This window comes from Leptodactylus fuscus, chromosome 6 (genome assembly GCF_031893055.1).
Source record: "Leptodactylus fuscus isolate aLepFus1 chromosome 6, aLepFus1.hap2, whole genome shotgun sequence".
NCBI lineage: Eukaryota > Metazoa > Chordata > Amphibia > Anura > Leptodactylidae > Leptodactylus > Leptodactylus fuscus.
This window is the reverse complement of record NC_134270.1, coordinates 181,137,005-181,164,386: the sequence shown is the minus strand read 5'-3', so window position 1 is coordinate 181,164,386 and position 27,382 is coordinate 181,137,005. Positions and strand designations below refer to the sequence as shown.

At 46.4% G+C, this 27,382-nt stretch overlaps 1 long non-coding RNA gene across 1 annotated transcript; it reads right to left on the bottom strand.

The window, feature by feature from the left end:
* Positions 1 to 1,656: 1,656 nt before the first annotated feature.
* On the bottom strand, positions 1,657 to 4,118 carry LOC142209908 (uncharacterized). The gene is made up of 3 exons (XR_012716978.1): positions 4,066 to 4,118; positions 2,846 to 2,953; positions 1,657 to 1,799 (listed from the first exon to the last, which is right to left on the bottom strand). It is a non-coding gene; the product is annotated as an uncharacterized LOC142209908 (long non-coding RNA).
* Between the last annotated feature and the right edge of the window lie 23,264 nt (positions 4,119 to 27,382).

The following is a 27,382-nucleotide window of genomic DNA, read 5'->3' as shown; positions in this document are numbered from 1 at the left end:
CAGCGTTGTGTGGGAATTACCTTTAGGTAGTATAACAGATATAGGTACTAGTGTCCATACATACACACACACACACATATATATATATATATATATATATATATATATATATATTTGGCCAAAAGTATTGGCACCCCTGCAATTCTGTCAGATAATACTCATGTTCTTCCAGAAAATGATTACAATCACAAATTCTTTGGTATTATCTTCATTTAATTTGTCTTCAATGGAAAACCACAAAAAAAATTGTCAAAAAGCCAAATTGGATATAATTCCACACCAAACATAAAAAGGAGGTGGACAAGAGTATTGGCACTGTTTGAAAAATCATGTGATGCTTCTCTAATTTGTGTAATTAACAGCACCTGTTACTTACCTGTGGCACCTAACAGGTGGTGGCAATAACTAAATCACACTTGCAGCCAGATGAAATGGATTAAAGTTGACTCCACCTCTGTCCTGTGTCCTTGTGTGACCACATTGAGCATGGAGAAAAGAAAGAAGACCAATGAACTGTCTGAGGACTTGAGAAGCAAAATTGTGAGGAAGCATGAGCAATCTCAAGGCTACAAGTCCATCTCCAAAGACCTGAATGTTCCTGTATCTACTGTGCGCAGTGTCAAGAAGTGTAAAGCCCTTTTTTTCATTCTCTTTTGTGTTTTTTCATTGCAAGCAAAATAAATGAAGATATTACCAAAGAGTTTGTGCTTGCAATCATTTTCTATAAGAACACGAGTATTATCTGACAGAATTGCAGGGGGGGGGGCAATACTATTGGCCAATACTATATGTGGCACCACCTGTTTTTAAGAATCAAATAGTGTGACGGACAGACAGACAGTAAATCCTATCTCTCGCTCGATCACTTAAACCAAAGTCTTCTCTTCCAGCCCTAACATTACATTTTCCCAGAATCCCCCACACTGTATTATCTGTGTATTATTTCCTATCTCTCTCATCTCCCTCTACAAATTGGACACTTTCTCATTCTGCCTGGGTCAGACAGAAAATCATCAGTGACCTTTGCCGTATTGTCCCGTGTCATGTGATCCTTCTTCTCTGGCTTCTTCATTCTGTTCATGCAGCTGACAATATTTTAGCCGCTTTGTGCAAATTAAATCGCAAAGTTCTGTTTTTTTGTAACCCAAAATTTTTGGATGGTTTGGCTCTTAGCTGATTTATTCCACAACATTTGCTCATCTTTATTTGACCAGTTTACGGTTAAAGATACACTTATAAAATCACTGATTATAGATTAAAAGTTTTATTTCCATCAGTTTTATGAAGACAATAATTCCTGATAGTCCATCACTTCTTCCCTGCACAGAACTGTAAGAGGATCTGAAATCTCACAAAACCAAAAGCAAAAGAGAGAACCAAGCAGAAATATACAACCAAATACTGACCAGAAATAAAATGAAAAAATATTTTTTAAAAATTAAAAAAAGAGAAAGGGAAAACAGCGCCTCTCTTATCCGTGGACAGTTTCTGGTATTGCGGTCCATCCTTGAATGTTGTTGAGATGTAATACCAGGCACATCCCAGAGACAAGAGTGGCGCTATTTACAAAAAAAAAAAACACCTTGCACTGTTCCTCCATGTGAGATTCTATTATATTTCTATTCTATCAGATACATATACAGAAAATAACCCCAAGAGAATCAAGAGACCCCGAGAACACGTAGCAGTGTCAGCACTATTGGCAGGATATGATGTTCCTGCATTTTTGCATGTTGTTCCTTGGGATGAGTATGCAGAACAAGCCTTGTCATTAGCGCAGCCAAGTGTAGTCTTACCATCTGTGAAGGAATAAGAATATTATTATATTATTATTATATTATTGCAGCGCTCACTGCCGCTCTACTGCTCCACATTATTCACCTGTGTGTACAAGGTGCAACACAACAAGCCTTTTACAGCCAAAACAGAGAATTATCATCCACTAATACCTGTACTTATCTGTTCTCATGTCTTTTTCAAGGTATTTATTATATGGGGCTTATTCTTACAATACAAACTTTTAGTTCTACTGTGACAAGGGAAACTTAATTTTTATCCACTTATCTCTGCAGTCGTCTGTTCTAACACTTACATAAAGGTGCTTATCAGTTTGGAAATGAATTAGGGACATATTCTACAATTTTTCCAGTATAAAACTACAGGCCATTTCTAAAAACAGTTGGTAAAATCAATGATTCTTAGCCTCTAATATCTGCAGTTAGAGGTTATTCTAACACTTATTTAAAGGTGTTTATTAGTGCGAAATATATACAGATACTGATGTGTATATGTGCTGCATATACAGTATACAACAGAAGTCTGAAGAGATCAGAGTCAGACTGATGGTCCGTGGGCTCAGCAGATAAATGAGTCTATGTGCCCACCCTCAATAACCCCTGCAAATTTGACTGCTGTACCCTTCAAATGTGGGTGTCTTCTGCTGGACCATTATTGTGTTAGACCCTGGACTACCCATTCTCTCCTCTGGTACTCCGGTGGTCCAGTCTGACAATGGCAGGGAGTATATGTAGCCCAATCCACTTCAGGTATGAAACTTGCAACAAAAAAGTTTTACAAATGTCATATTTACAAAGCTCTCACAAAGAAAAGGCGTCACAGTGAGGGTGTGCTCTGATACAGGGTAAACTCATGGTTCACAGGAGGATGTGACTGATTTTTTATAAGGCAAGCTACAGAGGTATTTGGTACTTTGCCAGGTTGGGGGCAGCATTTGACTTTTTGCCTCAGGCAGCAGAATGACAAGGTGCAGCCCTGAATCCAATCCTATAATAGAGGACAAAGAGAACATTTCTACTCCCCTGACTTACAGGGTTCTTGTCATTACCTGTGGTCGAACTGAAACATTTGTTCTGATCTCCTTTACATTGCAGAACACTTGTAGCAGTATTTACAGAAGAATCCATTGTAGGACACTTGTAACCATTTACAGCAACTGCAAATAAAGAGATAAAGTAAATTATTATAAGAAATAAAGCAGAAATCTTCCCGGACTGCTTATACCTACAATACATTTGGTCTATAGAGGGCCTAAAGGGCTGATTGTAGCAAAATAACCCGCACCATGTATTATAGAGAACCTCTCACCACCTCCACCAACTCCAACTCTTGCCATTTTTAGTAGACGCTGCACCAACGATACTGGCAGACGTAGAATGGCTCCACTGCTTTGGGATAACCTTAGACTTTTCCTACAAACCACACATTCAAACCCACAACACCTCCTACTGCCTCCAACTCAAGAATGTCCATCAAATGTGCTGAGCTTTGTATCTAATCCTCTGAAGTGCAATACTGTTCAGAGTTGTGTATCTAATCCCCTGATGTGTGATACTGTGCTCAACTGTGTATCTAATCCCCTGATGTGTAATACTGTGTACTGAACTGTGTTTCTAATTCCATGATGAGTGATGGTGTGTGCTGAGCTGTGTATCTAATCCCCTGATGTGTGATACTGTGACAAGCTGTGTATCTAATCCCTTGATGTATGATGTTGCGTGCTTATCTGTGTATCTAATCCTCTGATTTGTGTTGGTGCTTACTGAGCTGGGTAGCTAATCCTCTAATGTGTGTTGGTGTGTGCTGAGCTGTGTATCTAATCCTCTAACGTGTGTTGTGTGCTGAGCTGTGTATCTAATACTTATATGTGAAATACCATGTATTGAATTGTGTATCTATTCCTCTGATGTGTGATGGTGTGTACTGAGCTGTGTATCTAATCCTCTGATGTGTGTATCTCAGTTTGGATATCAGTGTTGGATTGTACATGTGCAGTGACTGTATGTATGGTAGTTGGAATATGAGTGAAAGATTTCAAGGTTATTGAGCAATGCAGGTTATTGTTTTGGGAATACTGTATCTCAGGAACGTTACGTCCGAGAGTTGAGACACGGTCTAAATCAGTCCTAGACACCTGATATATCTGTGTGCCAAATTTGGTGAAGATCTGTCTAGTCATTTTGTCGTGCCTAGAAAACAGACAAATAAATAGACAGGCAGACAGAAACACATTTTTATATATATAAGAGATAAAACCAATACACATACGGGCAGGCACTGTTGCGGTGCAGTTATCCTCCCTGCAGCAGCTGGAAAAATAATCTGCACCGTTGTAAGAGAAACTGGCATCACAGTATTGGGACAGTCCGCAGTCTTTGGAAACGCCGGTATATCTGGTACCTAAAAAAAAAAAAATATTAACCAAAATAATAAAATTAAAAGAGAGTTTATAAATAAAATAACAAGAAGAAAGAAAAAAAACAACAACAGGTTTTATTTAAAAATTCCAACAAAAGCGCTGTAATAGCCGATCTTGAGATTTCAGGATCGATTTCAAAATCCCGTTTCCGTTCATTTTCCAGCCGATCCTGGTACCGATAGCAATCGTGAAATTTGCTCAATTGCCGATCGGGATACGATCTTTCCTGATTCTGATCGCTCAACCCTAGCAAGTAAGCATTACCAGAGAGACTCTGCCCATACACCTCAATTTAGTATATATAGGGCATAAGAATTTACCAAAGGGTGGGGGGATGGTCCCTACAAACAGCTGGATTTCTGGTTTTCCAATCATTTTACTAGGTGGTATAAAACCAGAGATACAGCCATTTGCAGTGTCCATCACCCCTTTGTAAAGGCTTCATCTCTGCATATTCATAATAAATAGGTGGAGGCTCAAAGGAAGCTTATAAATAAAATACCATCTCTACTCTCCTCTTTAGCGCCTCCTTGTGGGGTCTGGAGATTTGTGTCTATCTCCTCCTCTCGGCGCTCAGGTGCTCTTCTGTGACCTCACGGGCCCAGGGTCACTGCTGAGCAGGGGCGTAACTACTGGGGTAGCAGGGGTAGCGGCTGCCACAGGGCCCGGGTCATTAAGGGCCCGGCTACAGCCGCTACCGCTGCATTTTTTTTCCCAGCCAGTTACTGACCCTATTTACTTACTGATCCTGGCAGGGGCTGGGATCGGTAAGTTACACCACAGGCCCCACATACATTGTTATTCTCAGGGGTCTTTTCAGACCCCCAAGTATAATGAAAGGAGCTCCAGGAAAGGTAAGAGAACATAAAAAACACCGTTACTTACCTTTCCATGCTCTGGGCAGGTTCGGGTCTACTTCTAGACGCTCCCTGACGTCACAACATTATTTTGTTTTTTGTTTTTTATGTTTGTATCCCCTCTCAGTCTCTAATTACTATACTCTGGGGGTCTGAAAAGACTCCAGAGCATAATAATTGTTAATGGGTGTCAACAGTGGGGCATAATACTGTGTGCAGGGGCCACTATGGGACATAATACTGTGTGCAGGGGACACTATGGGGCATAATACTCTGCAGGGAACACTATGGGGCATAATACTGTGTGCAGGAGCCACTATGGGGCATAATACTCTGAAGGGGACACTATGGGACATAATACTGTGTGCAGGGGCCACTATGGGACATAATACTGTGTGCAGGGACCACTATGGGACATAATACTGTGTGTAGGGGTGTTAGGATTGTGCAGAAGTTGCCTGTTCTTCTGTACAGTCCAGGGTTGCAAGGGTTAACCTGCCTTGCAACAGCCGTGTGTGGTCGAGTCTTTGATGGACTGGTGTGTCGACCTATGGACACTCGGATTGGGCAGCTGGGCTATTTGCTGGTGACTGCCCCTTGCCTATACAAGGGGGCTGATCTGGACGCCCGGCGCTCTAAGATCAAATCTCAAACCAAATCTGATAACCGGAATTGATGTGTGTGTGTGGTGCTTGGGTTCCAGCCTGTAAAATATTTAGTGGCCCTAGTTAGTAAATTCCCCAGAGACAGTAATGCCATTGGTAGTTGGGCAGCATGCCGCCTTGTGTGGGTTAGTTGTGTAAAAGTTCATTAGGCATTTGCTGTGTCAGACAGTATTCACTGACAGGTTGCTGGCTGTAGTTGCTTTGGGGGGTTGGGTGGAACTAGAAGCACACAGGGTTTGTTGGTCTCTGGCTAGTCCAGGAGTGCTGGCTAGCTAGTTAGTTTATTTGTGTGGCTGCTCTGACTGCACAGGGCCTCTGTGAATGGTAACAGTATTCACACTTAGGTGTTAGCAGTCAGTAGCCCAGAGGGTTCGGTAGGGTTTAGTTTTAGTTTTTTTTTTCTTTTTTTTAATAAACCCTGCTGACCATAACAAGGGGTCACTATGGGGCATAATACTGTGTGCAGGGGCCACTATGGGGCATAATACTGTGCAGGGGCCACTATGGGGCATAATACTGTGCAGGGGCCACTATGGGGCATGAGGAGGGGGGATCGGTCGGGGTCTTCAGCGGGCGTCGGTCGGAAGGGGGGCCCCATATAAAAAGTTTGCCACGGAGCCACAGTAGTCCTGTGATTGGGCCCCATCAGTGACATGAACGTGCCGGTTCTGCCGCTTTTCCATAATGTCACGTAAAGCAGAGACACTAGATTATTGGTGCAAATAAAGCCAAAGTATTGCCGCAGTTTCATAAATAAATCCCCCCCCCCCATTATTCTCTTCTACAATTTACATATAATGAAGGAAACTAAGATGTCAGTATCTCCTGCACATGAGACCCGCACTACAAGTACCAGGATGACGTGTTACCATGAGGGTAATAGGGAGGCTTACAGAAAATGGAGAGAAAATCACAATAATTTACCTGAAACAGAATATTGTGAAAATGATGAAATACAGACATCGGAGCCTGAGCAGGTCACCGCGGGTCCTGTACAAGTAGGGCTTGTCCCATTACTACATTGGATGCAATTCAGACATTGACCTGCAGGGGGAGACAATTATACATCTCATTACAAACATGACGTCACATGACTGAGACCATATCTATAGGAATTGTTGTAGTTATTTGTTATTCTACTACATTTTATTCGTTAACCTATTCATTATCCTACTACATTCCAATACTTCATTATGTTTATTCGTTATCCGTGCGTGACGGGTGTTAGCTGCGGCGGCCAGTGCGTAGCGATTGTCACCAGTAAACAGTTCAGCAGGTCCTCTCCGGCGTGGACCTGTCGCCACATGAATTCCACCAGGTATGATTGTAGGTGGTGCCTGGCTGTGCCCCGGTGCCTCTTATTTCTCCACTTCGCCAAACCCCACATCCTTTCGACAGTCTGCGTGTGCATACCTGTCTCAGGATCGACGAAATTCCGCGAATGGTTGACAGTGGTATGTCGATAGCCGGCATGCCGGAGGGCCTCGGTGTCGTATCCCTTCCAGCAGTCGTAATGTAGTATGGAGTCCGGGGCCACGTGTTTCCTAATGACTGATGTCAGGGTACAGGCACTTCTGTCCGGCACCAATTCCAGGAAACACTCTTTCGTCTCCCTGCATATTCCACCAAACACCCATTGCTGAGGTAGTACTCTGCCAACGTTGTCTTTCCTGTTTGTGAAGACGCTCTCGTCGACCTCGACTACCTTATTTGTGACGTCTACCTGGTTTACGGAACGGCTCGCTAGTTCCACCGCACATGCCTGCCTCATGTAGTTGTTCCAATCAACAGTAGTTGTTCCTCGCACAAGGCAACTGACGTCAGCTCCTTACACCAGCAGTACATGAAACGGAGGATCGTGACGAAAGTAAGGCGGGATCCCTCCAACCAATTACTCAACCTCAACCCGTAACTTGTACGGCACTTGGTCTTCGCGCAAATCCACCGGGCGCAGGACCTGTTGAATACCAAGTTCATTTGATGACCGTTGCCGCATCTCATCTCTGACGGCAATAACCCTTTCCTCTGGAAAAGCTGTACGGCGGCCTCCTCCGTACCGGGTAAATCCCATATCTTCATTTTATTCCATTCTGGGCACGAATAAGTACCCCCAACCCCCCCCCCCCCCCATAATACTCATGAGGGAAAGTGAAAGAAGCAAGCTGATTGGTCGCTATGGTCACCTTTAATAACCCAAAATCAGTTGTCATAGTCACCACAGAGCCTCCTTAGTCGTCACAGTCACCACAGAGCCTCCTCAGTCGTCACAGTCACCACAGAGCCTCCTTAGTCATCATGGTCACCACAGAGCCAATGTACCGCGAGCGAGGCTAGAATGTAGTAGGTTAACGGAATGTAGTAGGATAACAAATAAGTACTGGAATTGTTGTGGTTATTAAGACCTCTAAAGCCTGGTTCACATCTGTGTAGGAATCCGTTCAGGGGAGTCTGCATGGGGTCTCCCCCAAACGGAGCACCAAACGCAGATGGCAAGCGATGTGCCAGTGAAAGCACACGGACCCCATAGACTATAATGGGGTGTGTTCTCTGCGTGCTGCCCACACGAATCATACGGACATGAAAGTGCTTCACACGCAAACACGGGGAGAACATACAAACTCCTTGCAGATGGTTTTTTGCCCTTGGCGGGATTTGAACACCAGGACTCCAGCGCTGCAACAGTGCGAACCACTGAGCCACCGTGTGGCCCCTTGGCCTGAAGGTTCTTAAGATAAGTACAAGACCGAGAGAATAGAACCAAATCTATCAGACATTACCATATGTTGTGAATATTCTATGAATATCTAAAATGTGCAAACCCTCTAATACATCATGGAGATCACTAATATTTACAAAGAGAAAGCTGGAATAATAATAATACATGTTATTTACAGTGGCGTAACTACCACCGTAGCAGCAGAGCCAGCTGCCACAGGGTCCAGGACATTAGGGGCCCGGGGACAGCCACTACCGCTGTTATCATTATACTCGGGGGTCTTTTCAGACCCCCAAGTATAATGATTGGTGGCCTGGGAGAGGTAAGAAACATAAAAAACACTGTTACTTACCTCTCCACGATCCGGGCAGGCTTCGGCCTAGTCGTCTGACATCTCATGACCCCGACCTGCGTCCCGGGTCATGTGACGTCTGACATCATTTAAGAAGGACTACAGCGGAGGCCAACAGCGTAGGAGATGGTAGATAGGTGAGTAACAGAGGTTTTTTTTTATGTTTTTCTCCCCCTAGGTCCCCGATTATTATACTCTGAGGTCTGAAAAGATATATAGAGTATAATAATTGTTTATGGGTGTCCACAGTGGGACATAATACTGTGTGCAGGGGCCACTATGGGACATAATACTGTGTACAGGGGCCACTATGGGGCATAATACTGTATGCAGGGGCCACTATGGGACATAATACTGTGTACAGGGGCCGCTATGGGACATAATACTGTGTACAGGGGTCGGTCACTATGGGGGATAATACTGTGTGCAGGGGCCACTATGGGACATAATACTGTGTGCAGGGGCCACTATGGGATATAATACTGTGTGCAGGGGCCACTATGGGGCATAATACTGTGTGCAGGGGTCACTATGGGACATAATACTGTGTGCAGGGGTCACTATGGGGGATAATACTGTGTGCAGGGGCCACTATGGGGGATAATACTGTGTGCAGGGGCCACTATGGGGGATAATACTGTGTGCAGGGGCCACTATAGGACATAATACTGTGTGCAGGGGCCACTATGGGGCATAATACTCTGTGCAGGGGCCACTATGGGGCATAATACTGTGTGCAGGGTCCACTATGGGACATAATACTGTGTACAGAGGCCGCTATGGGACATAATACTGTGTGCAGGGGCTACTATGGGACATAATACTGTGTGCAGGGGCCACTATGGGGGATAATACTGTGTGCAGGGGCCACTATGGGACATAATACTGTGTGCAGGGGCCACTATGGGACATAATACTGTGTGCAGGGGCCACTATGGGGGATAATACTGTGTGCAGGGGCCACTATGGGACATAATACTGTGTGCAGGGGGCACTATGGGGACATAATACTGTGTGCAGGGGTCACTATGGGACATAATACTGTGTGCAGGGGCCACTATGGGGGATAATACTGTGTGCAGGGGCCACTATGGGGTATAATACTGTGTGCAGGGGCCACTATGGGGTATAATACTGTGTGCAGGGGCCACTATGGGACATAATACTGTGTGCAGGGGCCACTATGGGACATAATACTGTGTGCAGGGGCCACTATGGGGCATAATACTGTGTGCAGGGGCCGCTATGGGGGATAATACTGTGTGCAGGGGCCACTATGGGACATAATACTGTGTGCAGGGGCCACTATGGGACATAATACTGTGTACAGGGGCCGCTATGGGACATAATACTGTGTGCAGGGGCCACTATGGGACATAATACTGTGTGCAGGGGCCGCTATGGGACATAATACTGTGTACAGGGGCCGCTATGGGACATAATACTGTGTGCAGGGGCCACTATGGGACATAATACTGTGTGCAGGGGCCACTATGGGACATAATACTGTGTACAGGGGCCGCTATGGGACATAATACTGTGTGCAGGGGCCGCTATGCGACATAATACTGTGTGCAGGGGCCACTATGGGACATAATACTGAGTGCAGGGGCCGCTATGCGACATAATACTGTGTGCAGGGGCCACTATGGGGGATAATACTGTGTGAAGGGGCCACTATGGGACATAATACTGTGTGCAGGGGCCACTATGGGACATAATACTGTGTGCAGGGGCCACTATGGGGCATAATACTGTGTGCAGGGGCCACTATGGGGGATAATACTGTGTGCAGGGGCCACTATGGGACATAATACTGTGTGCAGGGGCCACTATGGGGTATAATACTGTGTGCAGGGGCCACTATGGGACATAATACTGTATGCAGTGTCCACTATGGGACATAATACTGTGTGCAGGGGTCACTATGGGACATAATACTGTGTGCAGGGGTCACTATGGGACATAATACTGTGTGCAGGAGCCACTATGGGGCATAATACTGTGTGCAGGGGTCACTATGGGACATAATACTGTGTGCAGGAGCCACTATGGGACATAATACTGTGTGCAGGGGTCACTATGGGACATAATACTGTGTGCAGGAGCCACTATGGGCATAATAGAGCGCATAGGAATGCATAGGAGGGGGTCGGTCAAGGTCTTCGGCGTCGGTGTCAGTCGGGGAGGGGGGGGGCCGCATCTCAAAAGTTCGCCACGGGGCCCTGCCATTCCTAGTTACACCACTGGTTATTTCTATAGCACCAACATATTCTGCAGTGCTGTACAATTTGTAGGGTTCAAGTACAGACAAAGATACATTACAAATAAATAGTCACTTCACACAATGGGACTGAGGGCCCTGCTCACAAGAGCTTACAATCTATGAGGTAGAGGGGTGACACAAGAGGTAGCAGGGGCGGTATTACTTATACAGAGGTCAGATAATTCTGTAATAGAGGTGACTGTCATTACACAAACATAAAACTGCATGAGCCGTCACCAGTCGTGTCCTGTAACATGTGGATGATGTGGACATATAAAGTTACATCATATCATGTGGGGTAATGTGGGAGCGGGGACAAAGAAGGGTTAAATTTTAGTGATTCTTATTACAGTGTGGAAGGGTTTACATTAGGAATTGTGATAGGCTTGTCTGATAAGATGCGTCTTTAGTTTGCACTTGAAATTGTAGAAATTGGGAGTTAATCTGATTGTCCGGGGTAGAGCATTCCAGAGTAGTGGTGCAGCTCGGGAGAAGTCTTGTATACGAGCGTGGGAGGTTCTGATAATAGAGGATGTAAGTGTTAGGTCATTGAGTGAGCGGAGAGCACGGGTTAAGCGGTAGACAGAGATGAGGGAGGAGATGTAGGGAGGTGCGGCATTATGGAGAGCCTTGTGGGGGAGGGGGATAAGTTTATATTGTATTCTGTAATGAATAGGCAGCCAGTGTAGTGACTGGCTGTTAGGATCGGGTCTTGCAGGTTTCCATCACGGCGCACAGCGCCACCTGCGGGTCAATCCGACTCTCGCTCTCGGCCTTATGCAGTGAGGCGACTGGAGTATAAGTCCAGTTTTTTTCCCTACTGAGCATGCTCGGACATTTTGGAGCCACTCACAGATTAAGTCCCATTTTGGCCATACTGGGCATTACCGGTGATGTCATAGCCACCACCCCTGCTGGGCGGGGACTTCCCTTTATATAGTGTGAGCCGACGCCCACCGGGTGCTCACACTTTGACTGTAATTCGTTTAATGACAGTAGTTTCAGGGCTAGGTTCCAGTAATTAGGCAGGCTGCTAGTCTAGGCCTCTGTGTGGGGCTACCTCAGCCTCAATCTGGCACTGTTGGTAAAGACCAGTAAATCTCCTGAACTGGCGGCTCTACACCAGGGCTTGGAGCAGTGGACGCTGTTTCAGCCTATAGGCGCTGCCAGCAGGTTTGGTCTTAGGGTAGCCTATAAAACTGTCTACTTTTATTGTAGCTCCTGGTTTGTAAAGGAGTCTTTTGTGTTGCTGACCAAAGGTGGCTGTTAACCCTTGGCAGCTTGAACCGCACTAACATTTCTGCCAGTGAAGTTAACTGGTAGTCTGCGTTCAGACATACAGCTGCCCATCTGGGCTTGTGGACCTTGCTGCAGAGTTCTGCAGTTTAGCGGTTCTGTTTGTGTTATTATTTTTATATATACACACAGGCCTCACTGTAGTGACCTGCTATGGTTCTGTGTATATGTCTGAACTCAATGTGAACTACTGCAAAGACACTGCATCGCTGTACTTAACGTGAACAGCTGCAAAGACACTGCAGCCTGAACTCAATGTGAACAGTGTGTACTGTGTGACACTCCATGTGAACAAGGTGCAACTAAAACCCTGCCAGTTTAGCTCACTGGCCAGGTGCACCAGTACAAGTGAAACACACACGGCTGCCAAGGGTTAACACTCACCCCAGGCCAGCAAACACACACACACTTACCCCTGCGACAGCTAGGGGCCACCACGGAAGTTTAGAACATTCTCCTGCACACAGCTTGGAGTTACCAGGGGGGTTGCATGCTCTGGCACACAGCTTGGAGACATCACACACCCATGCTCCCGCACACAGCTAGGAGCCATACATGAAGTCAGACAGTACACATAGGCTATCTCAGAGACCATACCTGCTGCAGATCTACAAGCTGGAATGGCGTCTACCGTTCCTAGCCCTGGTGTAGATCTGACAGTTCAGGATTTACAGGTCCTACCTAACAGCACCAGGAGAAGCAGAGGAACCCCACACAGAGGCCTAGTCTGAAACCTGCCTGAATACTGGAGCCTATCCCTGTAAACTACTGTCATTTACTCCGTGGACTTTGAGGAGATCTTAGTCAAAGTGTGAGCACCGGCGGGCGTCGGCTCACACTATTTAAAGGGAAGTCCCCGCCCAATAGGGGCGGTGTCCATGACCTCACCGCTCATGCTCAATAGGGGAGAAATGACACAGCTTGTGAGCAGCTCCAATGGGTCTGAGCATGCTCAGTAAGGTGAAAGCTGGATGGTTAGACTGACCCGCAGGTGGCAATGTGCGCTATGATAGTAACCTGCGGGACCCAATCCTAACACCGGCACAGACCGGAGGCCTTGCTGTAGTGACCGACGCAGACTGGAGGCCTCGCTGTAGTGACTGGCACAGACCGGAGGCCTCCCTGTAGTGACTGGTACAGACCGGAGGCTTCACTGTAGTGACTGGCACAGACCAGAGGCATCGCTGTAGTGACCGGCACAGACCAGAGGCCTCGCTGTAGTGACCGGCACAGGCCAGAGGCCTCGCTGTAGTGACCGGCACAGACCAGAGGCCTCGCTGTAGTGACCGGCACAGACCAGAGGCCTCGCTGTAGTGACCGGCACAGACCAGAGGCCTCGCTGTAGTGACCGGCACAGACCCGAGGCCTCGCTGTAGTGACCGGCACAGACCGGAGGCCTCGCTGTAGTGACCGGCACAGACCGGAGACATCGCTGTAGTGACCGGCACAGACCGGAGGCCTCGCTGTAGTGACGGCACAGACCGGAGGCCTCGCTGTAGTGACCGGCACAGACCGGAGGCCTCGCTGTAGTGACCGGCACAGACCGGAGGCCTCGCTGCAGTGACCGGCACAGACCGGAGGCCTCGCTGTAGTGACCGGCACAGACCGGAGGCCTCGCTGTAGTGACCGGCACAGACCGGAGGCCTCGCTGTAGTGACCGGCACAGACCGGAGGCCTCGCTGTAGTGACCGGCACAGACCGGAGGCATCGCTGTAGCGTCTAGCCTGATAGATGAGCCTGGCCGCTGCATTCAGAATAGATTGTAGAGGAGAGAGTTTAGTGAGGGGAAGACGGATTAGTAAGGAGTTACAGTAGTCAAGGCGAGAATGAATCAGAGAGACAATAAGTGTCTTTAGTGGATCTGTGGTAAGGAAAGGGTGTATTCTGGAGATGTTTTTGAGGTGGAGGTGACATAAGCGTGCGAGTGATGAGGGATGAAGGAAAGGTCTGTGTCAAACATCACCCCGAGGCAGCGGGCTTGCTGCCTAGGAGTTATAGTAAGGCCTGAGACTGCAATGGCCCCGGCGTCAGGTTGCTGTGACGCTAGGCCGCGCGCTGCTGCCTTGAGAACACACACAGGCAGCAGCGCGCAAACTAGGTGGACTGAGCGAGAGAGCGGCGGCGAGGGAGCGTGGCCTATGTAAGTGCTACTACACTGGAGCTGATGTAGGAGGGGGACATGAAGCAGGGGGCAGAGATGGAGGGGACATGAAGCTGGGGGCAGAGATGGGGGGCCAAGAAACTGGGGGCAGAGATGGGGGGACATGAAGCTGGGGGCAGAGATGGAGGAGACATGAAGCTGAGGGCAGAGATTGGGGGACATGAATCTGGGGGCAGAGATGGGGGGGTGGCAAGAAACTGGGGCCAGAGATGGGGGGACATGAGGCTGGGGGCAGAGATGAGGGGGGGGCCAGAAACTGGAGGCAGAGATGGAGGGACACAAAACTAGGGCCAGAGATGGGGGGCATGAAGCTGGGAGCAGAGATTGGGGGGAGGGGGGAGAAACTGGAGGCAGAGATGGAGGGACAAGAAACTCGGGCCAGACATGGGGGGACAAGAAACTGGGTGAAGAGATGGGGGGGACACAGATGGGGGGACAAGAAACTAGGGGCAGTAATGGGGGTACAAGCAACTGAGGGTGGCATTGGCAAGACAAGAAACTGGGGCAGAGATGGGGGGACAAGAAACTGCGGGCAGAGATGGGGGGACAAGAAACTGGGGGCAGAGATGGGGGGACAAGAAACTGGGGGCAGAGATGGGGGAACACGAAACTAGAGGGAAGAGATGGGGGGACAAGAAACTGGGGCAGAGATAGGGGGACAAGAAACTTGCGGCAGAGATGGGGGACAACACATATAAGCACCAACCCGCAGACGAAGTCGTGGGTAACTGCTAGTTAAAAATAAAACAAACATAAAACATTTTTGGAGGTAACATACAGAATATATTTTGGATATAAAATAAGAAAGGGAATAAGAAACCATAAGGAGAACTTACCAAGGTGAACCAGGACCAGTAATAGACAAGCAAGTCCAGTGAGGTCCTTCATATTAGCAGCTGGTGTGTAAGAATGTCTGACCAAACAGGAACATGCCGCAGTTATATTGTGGGGAGAGGTCGCAGCTGCCGAGCCCTCGGGGTGGGATAATATATGAAGGAGGGCTCATCATTAGATGATTCATAGAATAGTGACTGTGCTGACATATGACATCTTTTGTTAGCTGCAGAGTTATGCAGAAGTTGTGATGTTGTTATGGACCAGCGTTACGCAGAATTATGGCTTAAAAAAATATGTATCTATATTTATACATCTGTATCCACCCTGTAAGGTGCGGCGGATTCCTTTGCCCTATTGTAATAAACGGATTCTGCCACCTAGATTGCAGACACTAAACCAACAGCAGGTCCTTGTGCCCCTTTCCATGGCCGGGATAATAAAAGAAACCTTTATAGTGATCGAAAGATAAGTAAATGAATCTTATTAGGGAGAATCATTCACGAAAGCCAAGAACACAAAATATATACAGAACCGCAACTGATCCGCATACATATATACTACTCAAGAGCCAAGAAGCAACAAATCTCACAATATTTGGCACAGGGCCATGTCCACCATTGTGTAACAGCCCTTCTTATTCTTCTTTCAACAGTCTGTATACGTCTGGGAAGCGGAGACACCAAGTGCTGCAGTTTGGGAGAGGAATACTGTCCCCTCCTTGTGTCATGTAGGATTCTCGCTCACACAACTCCTGGCTCTTCTTTGCAGATTTCTCATTACATAATGTGACAAATGTTTGCTATTGGTGAAAGGTCTGGCCTGCAGGCGGTCACTACAGCACTGGACGGAGCAGACGTGGTTCTGAAACCTCCATTCACTGCTCAGTAATGATAGCGCCTTTCAGGATGTGTAACTTGGCTATGACATTGTAACGTACGCAGCCATTTGAACTCCTGTGCCATCATTTGGCCACATTCTACGATTACAGAGGTGTGTCCGCTCATGGTTACCTGCTCCCAGATTCTTGTCATTCTGTGTTGACACGGTTAACTTTTGTGTGCTTATGATTGACAGCTTATCCACCAATCAAGCCTGGGGTGGTTTCTGAACTTTCTTCAACTGGCCATCTGCCCACACATACACACATGGTTATTGGTTATTGTGTCTCTGACCTTGCTAAGCAATTTCACTTACTCTTGTGTTCACTGACCTCTGCTGTTTGGCTTTTTTGATAATTCTTTGGATTGTGATTTGGTACTGCTTTGTCTCTCTGGTTTGACCCTTGTCTTGTCCTGTTTGTGTATCACTTATCTAGAGTAGGGTTTGTTGTCCAGTTGTCTCTGTCATTAGCAAAGTTGCAGCAAATAGGTAGAGACACGAGCTCGGTTGACTTTTAGGGCTCACGATCTTCCCTTTCACTAGCAGCATTGTGTGGGAATTACCTTTAAGTAGTATAACAGATACAGGTACTAGTGTCTATATATATATATATATATATATATATATATATATATATATATATATATTTATTTATTTATTTATATTTAACCCCTTTTTGCCACCAAGGACGTACTATTACACGCTAGCCTCTTAGTACTTATTGCAAATGATGTATATCCCTGTGTTATGGGGTTGATTCCCCCTTACAATGCAGATTGCTGCTCTTGTCCGATCGAATCTGATTGTCCAATAGCAGCTTACCGAAACAAATCCAATAATCTGTGCCGGCAGGTGACTGGGAATCTGGCAGTGATTGGTTCTATACATAACACCAATCATCTCCAAGTATCAAAGGGGCGTGTACGGGTACCACCTCCCCCCTCTTCCAGTCTTTTATTGGTTGATCCGACTAACCAATTGCAGCCGTGCAGGGAAGTAGCATCTAAGGGACCATTCACACGGAGGAAAACGGTGAGGACTTTGGTGTGGAATTCAGCGCTGAAACAAAAAGCGGCCCATTGACTTCAATGGGTTCTTATTCTTTTTTACTAGCAGGAAAGGAACCCATTGAAGTCAATGGGAGGCTTTTTATTCAGCAGTGAAATGTCACACCAAATCCCTCACCATTTTCCTCCTTATGAATGGACCCTTCCTCTACCAGCCTTTTCTGCCACCCTACATCCATCCATCCCCTCTATGCAGAGTCCCCCACCCCCCACATTGTTGGTGCTGCTTTTATTTAAACCCCTCACCAACAGGTCTTTTTTTGAGGAATCTTTTTTGTTTTCTCCACCCCCCCCCCTTTTTTTTATTATTTCTTGTACTTATGGCCGTCACTTAGAGCTGGTCAGTGACATTTATGTTACTGGTCACATCTGTGCTCAGATTTTTTTGACACAGGGTTTTTTTTTTTTTTTTTTTTTTTGTAGTTTGACACAGTTGCAATAGATAGATAAGGTGTCACCCGAGCAGTGAAGGACTTCAATAACATCCTGTACACCACGGCAGAACTAGCAGGTCTGAAACAGACAAAGCCCAACAGACCGACTAACAAACAGTCTCACAAATGGTTTGACAGTGACTGCAAGGCTCTACGCCGTTCTCTAAGGGCAGTCTCCAACCAGAAAGACAGAGACCTCAACAACAGAGAGTCGAGGGAAGCCTACAACAATCTATGCAAGCAATACAAGGGCACCCTCAGAGAGAAGAAACAGAGGTACCTCTCCCACAAAATAGAGCAACTAGAGGACTCCCTCCAGGACAGCTCATTCTGGGAGACCTGGCACCACATGGGCACCAAGCCCAAGAAAAACTCCCTCCACATCCAAAATGGCAATATCTGGCTCAACTACTTCAGAGGTCTCTACAAAAACATCCCAGAAGAAGACCTAACTCCAGAACAGCAACAGATAACCACCAAACTGAGGGACATGGAGAAAGTCATCAAAGACTTCCAGAACCCTCTGGACCCGCCAATCACCATAAAAGATATACAGGAAAGAATTGCCCTGCTGAAAGGCAAAAAGGTCAGTGGCCCTGACGGCATCCTACCAGAGATGATCAAATACAGCCCTCCAGCAATACACGCGGCACTGGCAAAGCTATTCACCCTCGTGCTCAATGCTGGACACTTCCCCAAAGACTGGAACAAAGGGCTCATAACCCCCATCTACAAGAATGGGGACCAATATGACCCCAACAACTACAGAGGGATCTGCGTCAGCAGCACGCTAGGGAAACTGTTCAACAGCATCATCAATAACAGAATCCTCACCTTCCTCACACAACACGGGGTCCTCAGCAAGAGCCAAGCAGGGTTCATGCCAAACCACCGCACCACAGACCATATCTACACACTGCACAGCCTCATCAAGACGCACGACCACAACACCAGAAGAGGCAAGATAGGGGGCGGAGCCTAACCGCGCATGGTGTAGGATGCTGTTCTGCTGAGGTCCGACACCAACAACCTGTAACCAGCTCCCTAATAGCGCTCTTCAGCCTTGGCATGGACAAAAACAACAGGAATAAGAGCCTGGAACCCCTGGGCCCCCTCAAACTGAACAAGAACCACGGGGATATTCAGAAATTTATGAAAAAGAAGGTCGGGAACTCACCGTCCGGGATATCCAAGATGGCGCCTGCTCCCAGGAGGGAGTGTGAGATGGAGGACGAGTCGGAAGCGGAGTCTATGGTGGGCCCTAGGCATTCACTCCAGGCAGAGGCAGGTCAGTCTACAGTATCCATGGCCACTTTACAGAGGGCTCTGGCCAGGGCTCTCTCCCCAGTTATGTCTGAACTGGCAGCTATACACTCTGACATACAAACTATGGGGCAGCTTGAAAATGGCGGTGTGGCCCTCACTAACCATGAGACCTCCCTGGCTGGCGGAATGCACCTATTTAAGGAGTACATCGATCGTTCATTGATCTTGGTTGAGGACCAGGAGAACAGGGGAAGGAGGAAGAACTTAAGACTAAAGGGCATCCCTGAGCAGCCAACACCAGAGAACCTTCATGAGATTGCACAACAACTGTTCACTGATATATTAGGAGCAGAACGCGCCAGTACTATCAAAATTGAGCGGATCCATAGAGCCCTCAGACCGAAGCCACAGCAGGGGGAACCCCCCAGAGATGTCACATGTGGTTTTCTTTCGTATTCTGATGTGGCTGAAATTCTGGCTGCTATGCGCAACAGACATACCATACCTTTTGGTGACGCTGAAGTTTCCTTATACCAGGAAGTGGCTCCCTCCATACTAGCCAAAAGGAGGTTGCTCAAGCCATTGCTGGATGTCCTGCGTGCTAAAGAAATCAAATATGCTTGGCTTTACCCTTTTGGCTTGGCAATCATGTATAAAGGGAAGAGAATTGCAATTCATTCCCCTGCTGACCTGCCGTCACTTTGGGATACGCTCGAATGGATCCTTTGGACATTCCGTCCTGGCTCCCCACACCTCCGCTACCTGATTTCCCGGATGTACCGGACTGTGATCTTTGGCTACGAGGAGGTCGCTTTAAGTCCCCAAAAAAGAAATCTCTGACTCGCCAACAGATGGCGGATCCTTGATGTTAGCTCCTCATTACTTGTTTTTTACCCCCCATATTCCCAATGGTTCCCCAGTTGTTCTTTGATTCCAACTTTCTGGCTTGGGTGACCTATGCCTAACTATGCAGATCTGTGTCCTGAGGTTTGATGAGCACCCTCCCCCGGGCCATGGACAGGTCGACTGTTTATTTGAGTTAACTTTTGTTGCTCACCCGAGCCGAGGCGATTTTGTGCACCGTCTCCTACTGTTGAACTTCGGAGTCAACCATGTTAGACTGCATTTTTCTATACGGTTTTCTTTTTTTTTATTATGATTTTGATTAGTTTTTTGTGTGCTCTCTTCTCCTACGGGAGCTGGTTAGGGTTGTGTTTACCGATTAGGCTGTGTAATTGGTTACTTACCCATCCCTATACTTTCCTGTCCAGCTGTTGCCCTTTGATTGTCTCTTAATACTTCATAACACTTGGATATAGTGGTGCATTTCTTAATTGCACCCCTGTATCCCTAGTGTTTTCTACTACTCCTCTCCAGCTACCCTCACCTCCCCACCCCACCCTTTTTCCTCCCCCTCCACCCCACTTATCTTCCTCCTTCTCCTCTCCTTACATTTCCCTTATTTATTTTTTTTGCAGGTATAAGTCAGACTCGAACGTATTTTAGTTTCTTGAGGTAAACTTCCACGTCCTCTGTGTCCCATGGCGTCCTTCACATTCACTACCCTTAATGCAAATGGTATGAACTCCCCACATAAGCGCCATGGTATTATCAGATTGGTTCGTAGGATGAACGTGGATATATTGATGTTGCAGGAGACCCATTTTAAAGCCTCTAAGGTCCCTAGCTTCCCCAAGAATTATTTTGACCAATGGTACTTTAGCTCTCACCCACTCTCTGCATCTAAGGGAGTGGCCATAGCCATTAATCATTATACCCCATTTGTTTGTAAGCAGGTACAGGAGGACTCGGAAGGCAGGTATCTCTTCCTCAAGGGAACCCTTGCCACTAGGCCGATCACGCTGGCTTGTATGTATGCCCCGAACCGAGAACAGACAAAGTGGCTCAAAATATATTCTTTTGGACTTGCGTCTCTTCTCGGAAGGGGAAATTATACTTGGAGGGGATTTCAATGTCACACTGAATCCCCTAATTGATTCTTCCACTGGCAAGTCGTCCACCTCTCAAGCTGCCTTGGGTTCATTGCAGAAGTTGCTGCAGGACCTTCATGTGCTTAATATGTGGAGGTCTATGCATCCGTCCACAAAGGATTACACATCTGCCGTCATAGGTAGTAATGCCCTCTCCGATCACTCCCCGGTTACTGTTACCTTAGTGTTTAATGATATCACTCCTACGGAATGGAATTGGAAGTTGAATGAGACGCTGTTGAGTGACCCAGTTTTCTTAGATGACTTGAAGTTAAAACTTGCTGAATTTTTTCGTATTAACCGCTCCTCCGAGGTAGCGGCGGGCTCTGTTTGGGAAGCTCATAAGGCTTTTGTGAGAGGTATTTTGATTGCTAGAGGCTCTTTTGTTAAAAAAGGAAAACAAAAGGCGCTGGATTCCCTTTTGGCCCAGATCTGTCGTATTGAAAGGGCGCATAAGCGAACTAATCTGGATTCTCTGCAGGAAGAGTTAGTCGCACTACGTGAAAAGCTCAGTCGAATTTTTCAAAAACAAGAGGTGAAACTCCACCTCTACTACAAACTTAGACTATACTCACATGGGGACAAGGGGGGCAAAATGATGTCCTCTTTGGTTAAGAATGCTAGGGCCTGGTCATATGTAACGATGATTAAAAATGATCTAGGTGTGACACATCATAAAACAGAAGATATTGCCCAAACGTTCAAGGTCTTTTATGAAAAGCTTTATAAGATTGAGGCGACGGGAGAGTTAGCAGAGAGGGCTAAAGCGACAGCGGATTTCCTTGAATCCCTTAACCTCCCTTCCATCACGGCTGAAGAGGCTGATAACCTTGTAGCCCCAGTAACAATAGAAGAATTACGCGTAGTTTTGAATTCCTTCCCCTTGGGAAAAAGCCCCGGCCCTGACGGATTAACTAATCTATATTACAAAAAGTTACAAGACACACTTCTTCCCCAGTTGGCCACACTGTGCAACGCTCTTATAGCTGGCGAGCCTCTCCCGAAACAGTCACAAGAGGCCTTTGTAACCCTAATACCTAAGGAAGGTAAAGACCCTCAGCTCTGCGGAAACTACCGCCCGATTTCTTTACTTAACTCCGATGTTAAAATCTGGGCCAAACTATTAGCACTCAGATTACAAAACATTTTGCCTACTATCATTCACGAAGAACAATCGGGCTTTGTGAAGGGTAGAAAGAGGAGAGACAACGCCAATAAGCTTCTTCACTCTATTACACTAGCTAAGTCATCTGGCAGATCATTAGTCCTTCTCGGAGTCGATGCCGAGAAGGCCTTTGATAGAGTCAGTTGGTCGTTTATGGAAGCCACTCTCCGTGCGTTTGGTTTCCCTCCTGTCTTTATATAAATGGTCTTCTCTCTTTACTCTGTGCCCCATGCTCAGCTGAGTATCAATGGCACCCTCTCCCCACGTTTCGACATATTGAATGGTACCCGCCAGGGCTGCCCATTATCACCGTATTTATTCATTCTTCCTTTAGAATCTCTTTTGAGTGCGGTCAGGCAGAACCCCGACATTTCTGGTTTGCAGATAGGTGAGAAAACGTTGCACAGTGTGTCCTTCGCGCATGATGTGTTGTTTCTGGTCTCTGATCCTGAAAAGGGCCTCCCCGCTCCTACTGCCCTTATGGCTCAATACGGCCGTTTATCCAATTATAAACCTAATATCTCAAAGTCAGAGGTACTAGTAGTCTCCCTAAAAATGAGAGAGAGAAGACGTTTAGAAAGCTCCTCTCCTTATGTTTGGAATAACTAACTTGGGAATAAAAATAACTAGCAATTTGCACGACTTGTATAAAGAAAACTTTCTCCCACTTCTTCAGGACTTAAAAAACTCACTGCATAAGATGGATATCCATTTTCTTTCCTGGTTTGGAAGACGTTGTCTGATTCAGACTTATATACTCCCAAAACTGCTGTATAAAATGCAGATGCTCCCTATAGCATTGCCCGCAGCGTATCTAAGAGGAGTCAGAAGACTTTTTGCTAAATTTGTATGGAGAGGTAAACCTCCCAGACTGTCCTATGGTCTCCTCACCCGCAGGAAAGAAAGGGGAGGCATCCAACAACCAGATATTGAGTTATATTACAGTGCCAACCTCCTGTCTAAGTGGCTTTCGCTTGTTGCCCCTTCTGGTGACTCCCTGGTCCGAGATATGTTGGAGATACAGCATGGCTACTCCCTAAGGACATACCTTTGGGCGCCAGACCCTTCTCTCCTAAGACACCCTGATTTTGATCTCTTACTTAGGGGCCTTTGTGAGGTCTGGGTGAAATGGAATCCAAAACTGGCCCCTCCGCCCTCTACACTTTGTCCTGCCTAGGTTCTCCCGAAATTGTTGAAAAAGCCTATTAAAGGTTACGAGGACTTCTGGGGTAGACTACAACATCAAATTGTTTAATTCTAACTTTATCCCTCTGTCCATGAGCCAACTTCAATCGAAGATCCCAGACATAAAAATTACCTCTTTGCATTACAATCACTTTATATGGTGCGCTAGCTCACTTCCGAATCGGGGTAGGCTATTTCACCCTCTGACGAAATTGGAACAAACAATTTTTTCTCCATCTAGGTCTGGGAGGAAATTAGCTAAATGTAAAGCTTTGCTTCTCGACTCCTTGCCATCCAAGAAACCCTGTTTTCTAGCTGCCTGGGAGGAAGAGTTGAATACTTGATTTACTGAGGAGGAGACCTACCAAATTTTGAGACAGTCTCACGGCTTTTCTAAATGTGTCAAACTTCAGGAGCTTCATTATAAAGTCGTCTCTAGATGATATACTGTAGGTCCCCAGTGTGAAAATGAATTGTGTTGGCGTTGTAAGTCGGAGAAAGGTACCCTCCTTCACCTATGGTGGGATTGCCCTGTCATTCGAGACTTCTGGGATCAAATTCAATTTCATATTCAACGAATTATCAACTGTCCATTAATCCTTTCGCCCTCATTGGTCCTTCTCTCCCTACCCTCAGATGAGTTCAGGCCTAATCATAAGAATTTGGCGACCCATCTAATTGAAATAACCAAATCCTTGATTCCTAAATATTGGCTTCAACCAATTCCCCTCCAATACAATGCTGGTTTGCAAAGACCTCCCAGGTAGCTAGATTCGAGGAACTTGCTTTACCGTCCGATTGCTGATATTTTTGGCGATTGAGTACTGATGTTTACCTGCCGTTTCTTTCATGTTCTTTTTGTCATACCACTTGCCCTTTCCCCTTTCAACTCCCCCCCCCCCCCGGTACTGATTAATACTGTTTCCGGTTGTATCGTTGTTTCCTTATTTTGGGTATTTTCTAAGTCATTTCTCGTGGTATATTGATGTGAATTTGTCAATTCCCTTTTACTCATTTGTTTACCAACATTTGTATGTATGTTTGTCTTGAATGTTAATAAAATAAGAATTAAAATAAAAGCATGTGCTACTGACTGGTCTAACGCTAGGTTCACACCTGTGTTCTCCTCTCCGTTCTGTGATTTCTGTCTTCTGCATGCCAGAAGACGGAAACCACAGACCGGGTCCGGCCGTGAGCGGCGGTGAGCGTTTTATGCTCTCCGTCGCGAAACCGTTTTTTTAAATCCGGACACAGAGTACTGCATTATAAAACCCGGTTTTGCGGCGGAGAGCATAAAACGCTCACCGCCGCTCATGGCCGGACAGCTTTCTCACCCATTCAAATGAAAGAGTCCTGCAGGTTTCCATCTCCTGCTCTGTTTTATGCAGGAAACAGAAACCTGAAGTACGGAGTGCACAACACAGATGTGAACGAGCCCTAAGGGTGCTTTCACATCACATTTTTCACATCAGTTTAACTGAACAGTTAAATGGATCCGTTATTTTAATCAAAAAACTGATGCAAACTGATATCAATTCAGGCATCAAAAAGACTGATCCGTTAATGGATGTGCATCTATTTGCATCAGTTTGCATCAGTTTTTTGCTAAAAAAAAAAAAAAAAAACGGATCAGGTTTTTATGTTTACCTTGTGAAACACTAATTAAAGTTTGTTGATAGAAAGAGGAGCTGTCCCCAAGCACTACAAGTCCCAGCACAAATTAAAAAAACAGTGTGGCTCCTCTGCCACCCCCCACATGTGCTTCACATATTACCATTAGGGGTAGCACATGTGGGGGAGGGGCAGCCACGTGTGCTGCCCCTAATAGCTGCTACCCCTTCCCCACCCTTGGTCCCAGCACTAGAGATTCTGCCATTTTGAGCCCTTAAAGTAAATGTCTGCCCCTCCACCACCTCTCATTGCTTGCTAGTCCTGGCTCCTGACTGAGGTGGGGGATGGGCAACAACTGGGTTCAGAGACTAGCAGCAGATAAAAGAAACAATACCAGGAAGGGGTCACTAAATGGCAGAGTCCTGCTGGGACCAGGTAAGGGAGGGGCAGACATGACTCCCTAAGGGGATCACAATGGCAGAATCTCTAGTGCTGTGACCAGGGAAGGGAGGATAGAGGAGGAGGAGTTCATGCTTACCTTTTGAAAAGTTCCTCATCTCTCCTCCGGCTTCCCATTCTTCTTCTGACCATGCACAGAGGGCAGAGTTGTAGTTATTGGGGGCGGAGCGGGCTCATAAACGGACTGTATAACAGGATGCATCGTGTCTGGCATCCGCGTACATAGAGAAGTGAAGGAAAAGGAGAACGGTCCGTCACGGATCTGTTGTGGGTAAAGGACAGAAAAGTGTAGTAGTAGACGCTTTTCTGTCCATTAGAAATAACGGAGACGGACATTTTCAAGCCACAATGGAGTTTTTTTTTTTTTTTCATTGGAGTCAATGGGTCTGCTGACTGACGCTGGGTTCACACCAGCGCCTGAACTCCGTTTTAAGGTTTCCGTCTTCTGCATGCAGAGTCCGGCCATGAGTGGCGGTGAGCCTTTGATGCACTCCGCGGCAAAACCATTTTTTTTTTTTTTTTTTTAAACTAGACACAGAGTATTGCAGGTCCGACTCTGTGTCCGGTTTAAAAAAAAACGGTTTTGCCGCGGAGCACATAAAACGCTCACTGGCGCAAATGGCCAGAGACTTTTCAAGCCCATTCAAATGAATGGGCTAGAAACATGCCAGAAGGTTTCCGTCTCCTGTCCCTGTTTTGTGCAGAAAACGGAAACCTGCAGAACGGAGTACGGGCACAGATGTGAACGAGCCAGTCAGGCGGACCTACAAAATGTGATGTGAAAGCACCCTAACAGTGTGACAGACAGAGGGACTCCTATCTCTCTCTATCACTACACTGATACACATCATGTATTACTGACTGGTATAACAATGTGACAGACAGAGGGACTCCTATCTCTCTCTATCACTGTACTGATACACATCATGTACTACTGACTGGTCTAACAATGTGACAGACAGACAGAGGGACTCCTATCTCTCTCTATCACTGCACTGATACACATCATGTACTACTGACTGGTATAACAGTGTGACAGACAGACAGAGGGACTCCTATCTCTCTCTATCACTGCACTGATACACATCATGTGCTACTGACTGGTATAACAGTGTGACAGACAGAGGGACTCCTATCTCTCTCTATCACTGCACTGATACACATCATGTACTACTGACTGGTATAACAGTGTGACAGACAGACAGACAGAGGGACTCCTATCACTCTCTATCACTGCACTGATACACATCATGTGCTACTGACTGGTATAACAGTGTGACAGACAGACAGAGGGACTCCTATCTCTCTCTATCACTGCACTGATACACATCATGTACTACTGACTGGTCTAACAGTGTGACAGACAGACAGAGGGACTCCTATCTCTCTCTATCACTGCACTGATACACATCATGTACTACTGACTGGTCTAACAGTGTGACAGACAGACAGAGGGACTCCTATCTCTCTCTATCACTGTACTGATACACATCATGTACTACTGACTGGTGTAACACTGTGACAGACAGACAGAGGGACTCCTATCTCTCTCTATCACTGCACTGATACACATCATGTACTACTGACTGGTATAACAGTGTGACAGACAGAGGGACTCCTATCTCTCTCTATCACTGCACTAACAGACATCATGTACTATGTAAAGCACCATGGAATTAATGGTGCTATATAAATAATAATAATAATAATAATAATAATAATAATAATAATAATAATTAATAATAATGTACTACTGACTGGTATAACAGTGTGACAGACAGAGGGACTCCTATCTCTCTCTATCACTGTACTGATACACATCATGTACTACTGACTGGTCTAACAGTGTGACAGACAGAGGGACTCCTATCTCTCTCTATCACTGTACTGATACACATCATGTACTACTGACTGGTCTAACAGTGTGACAGACAGAGGGACTCCTATCTCTCTCTATCA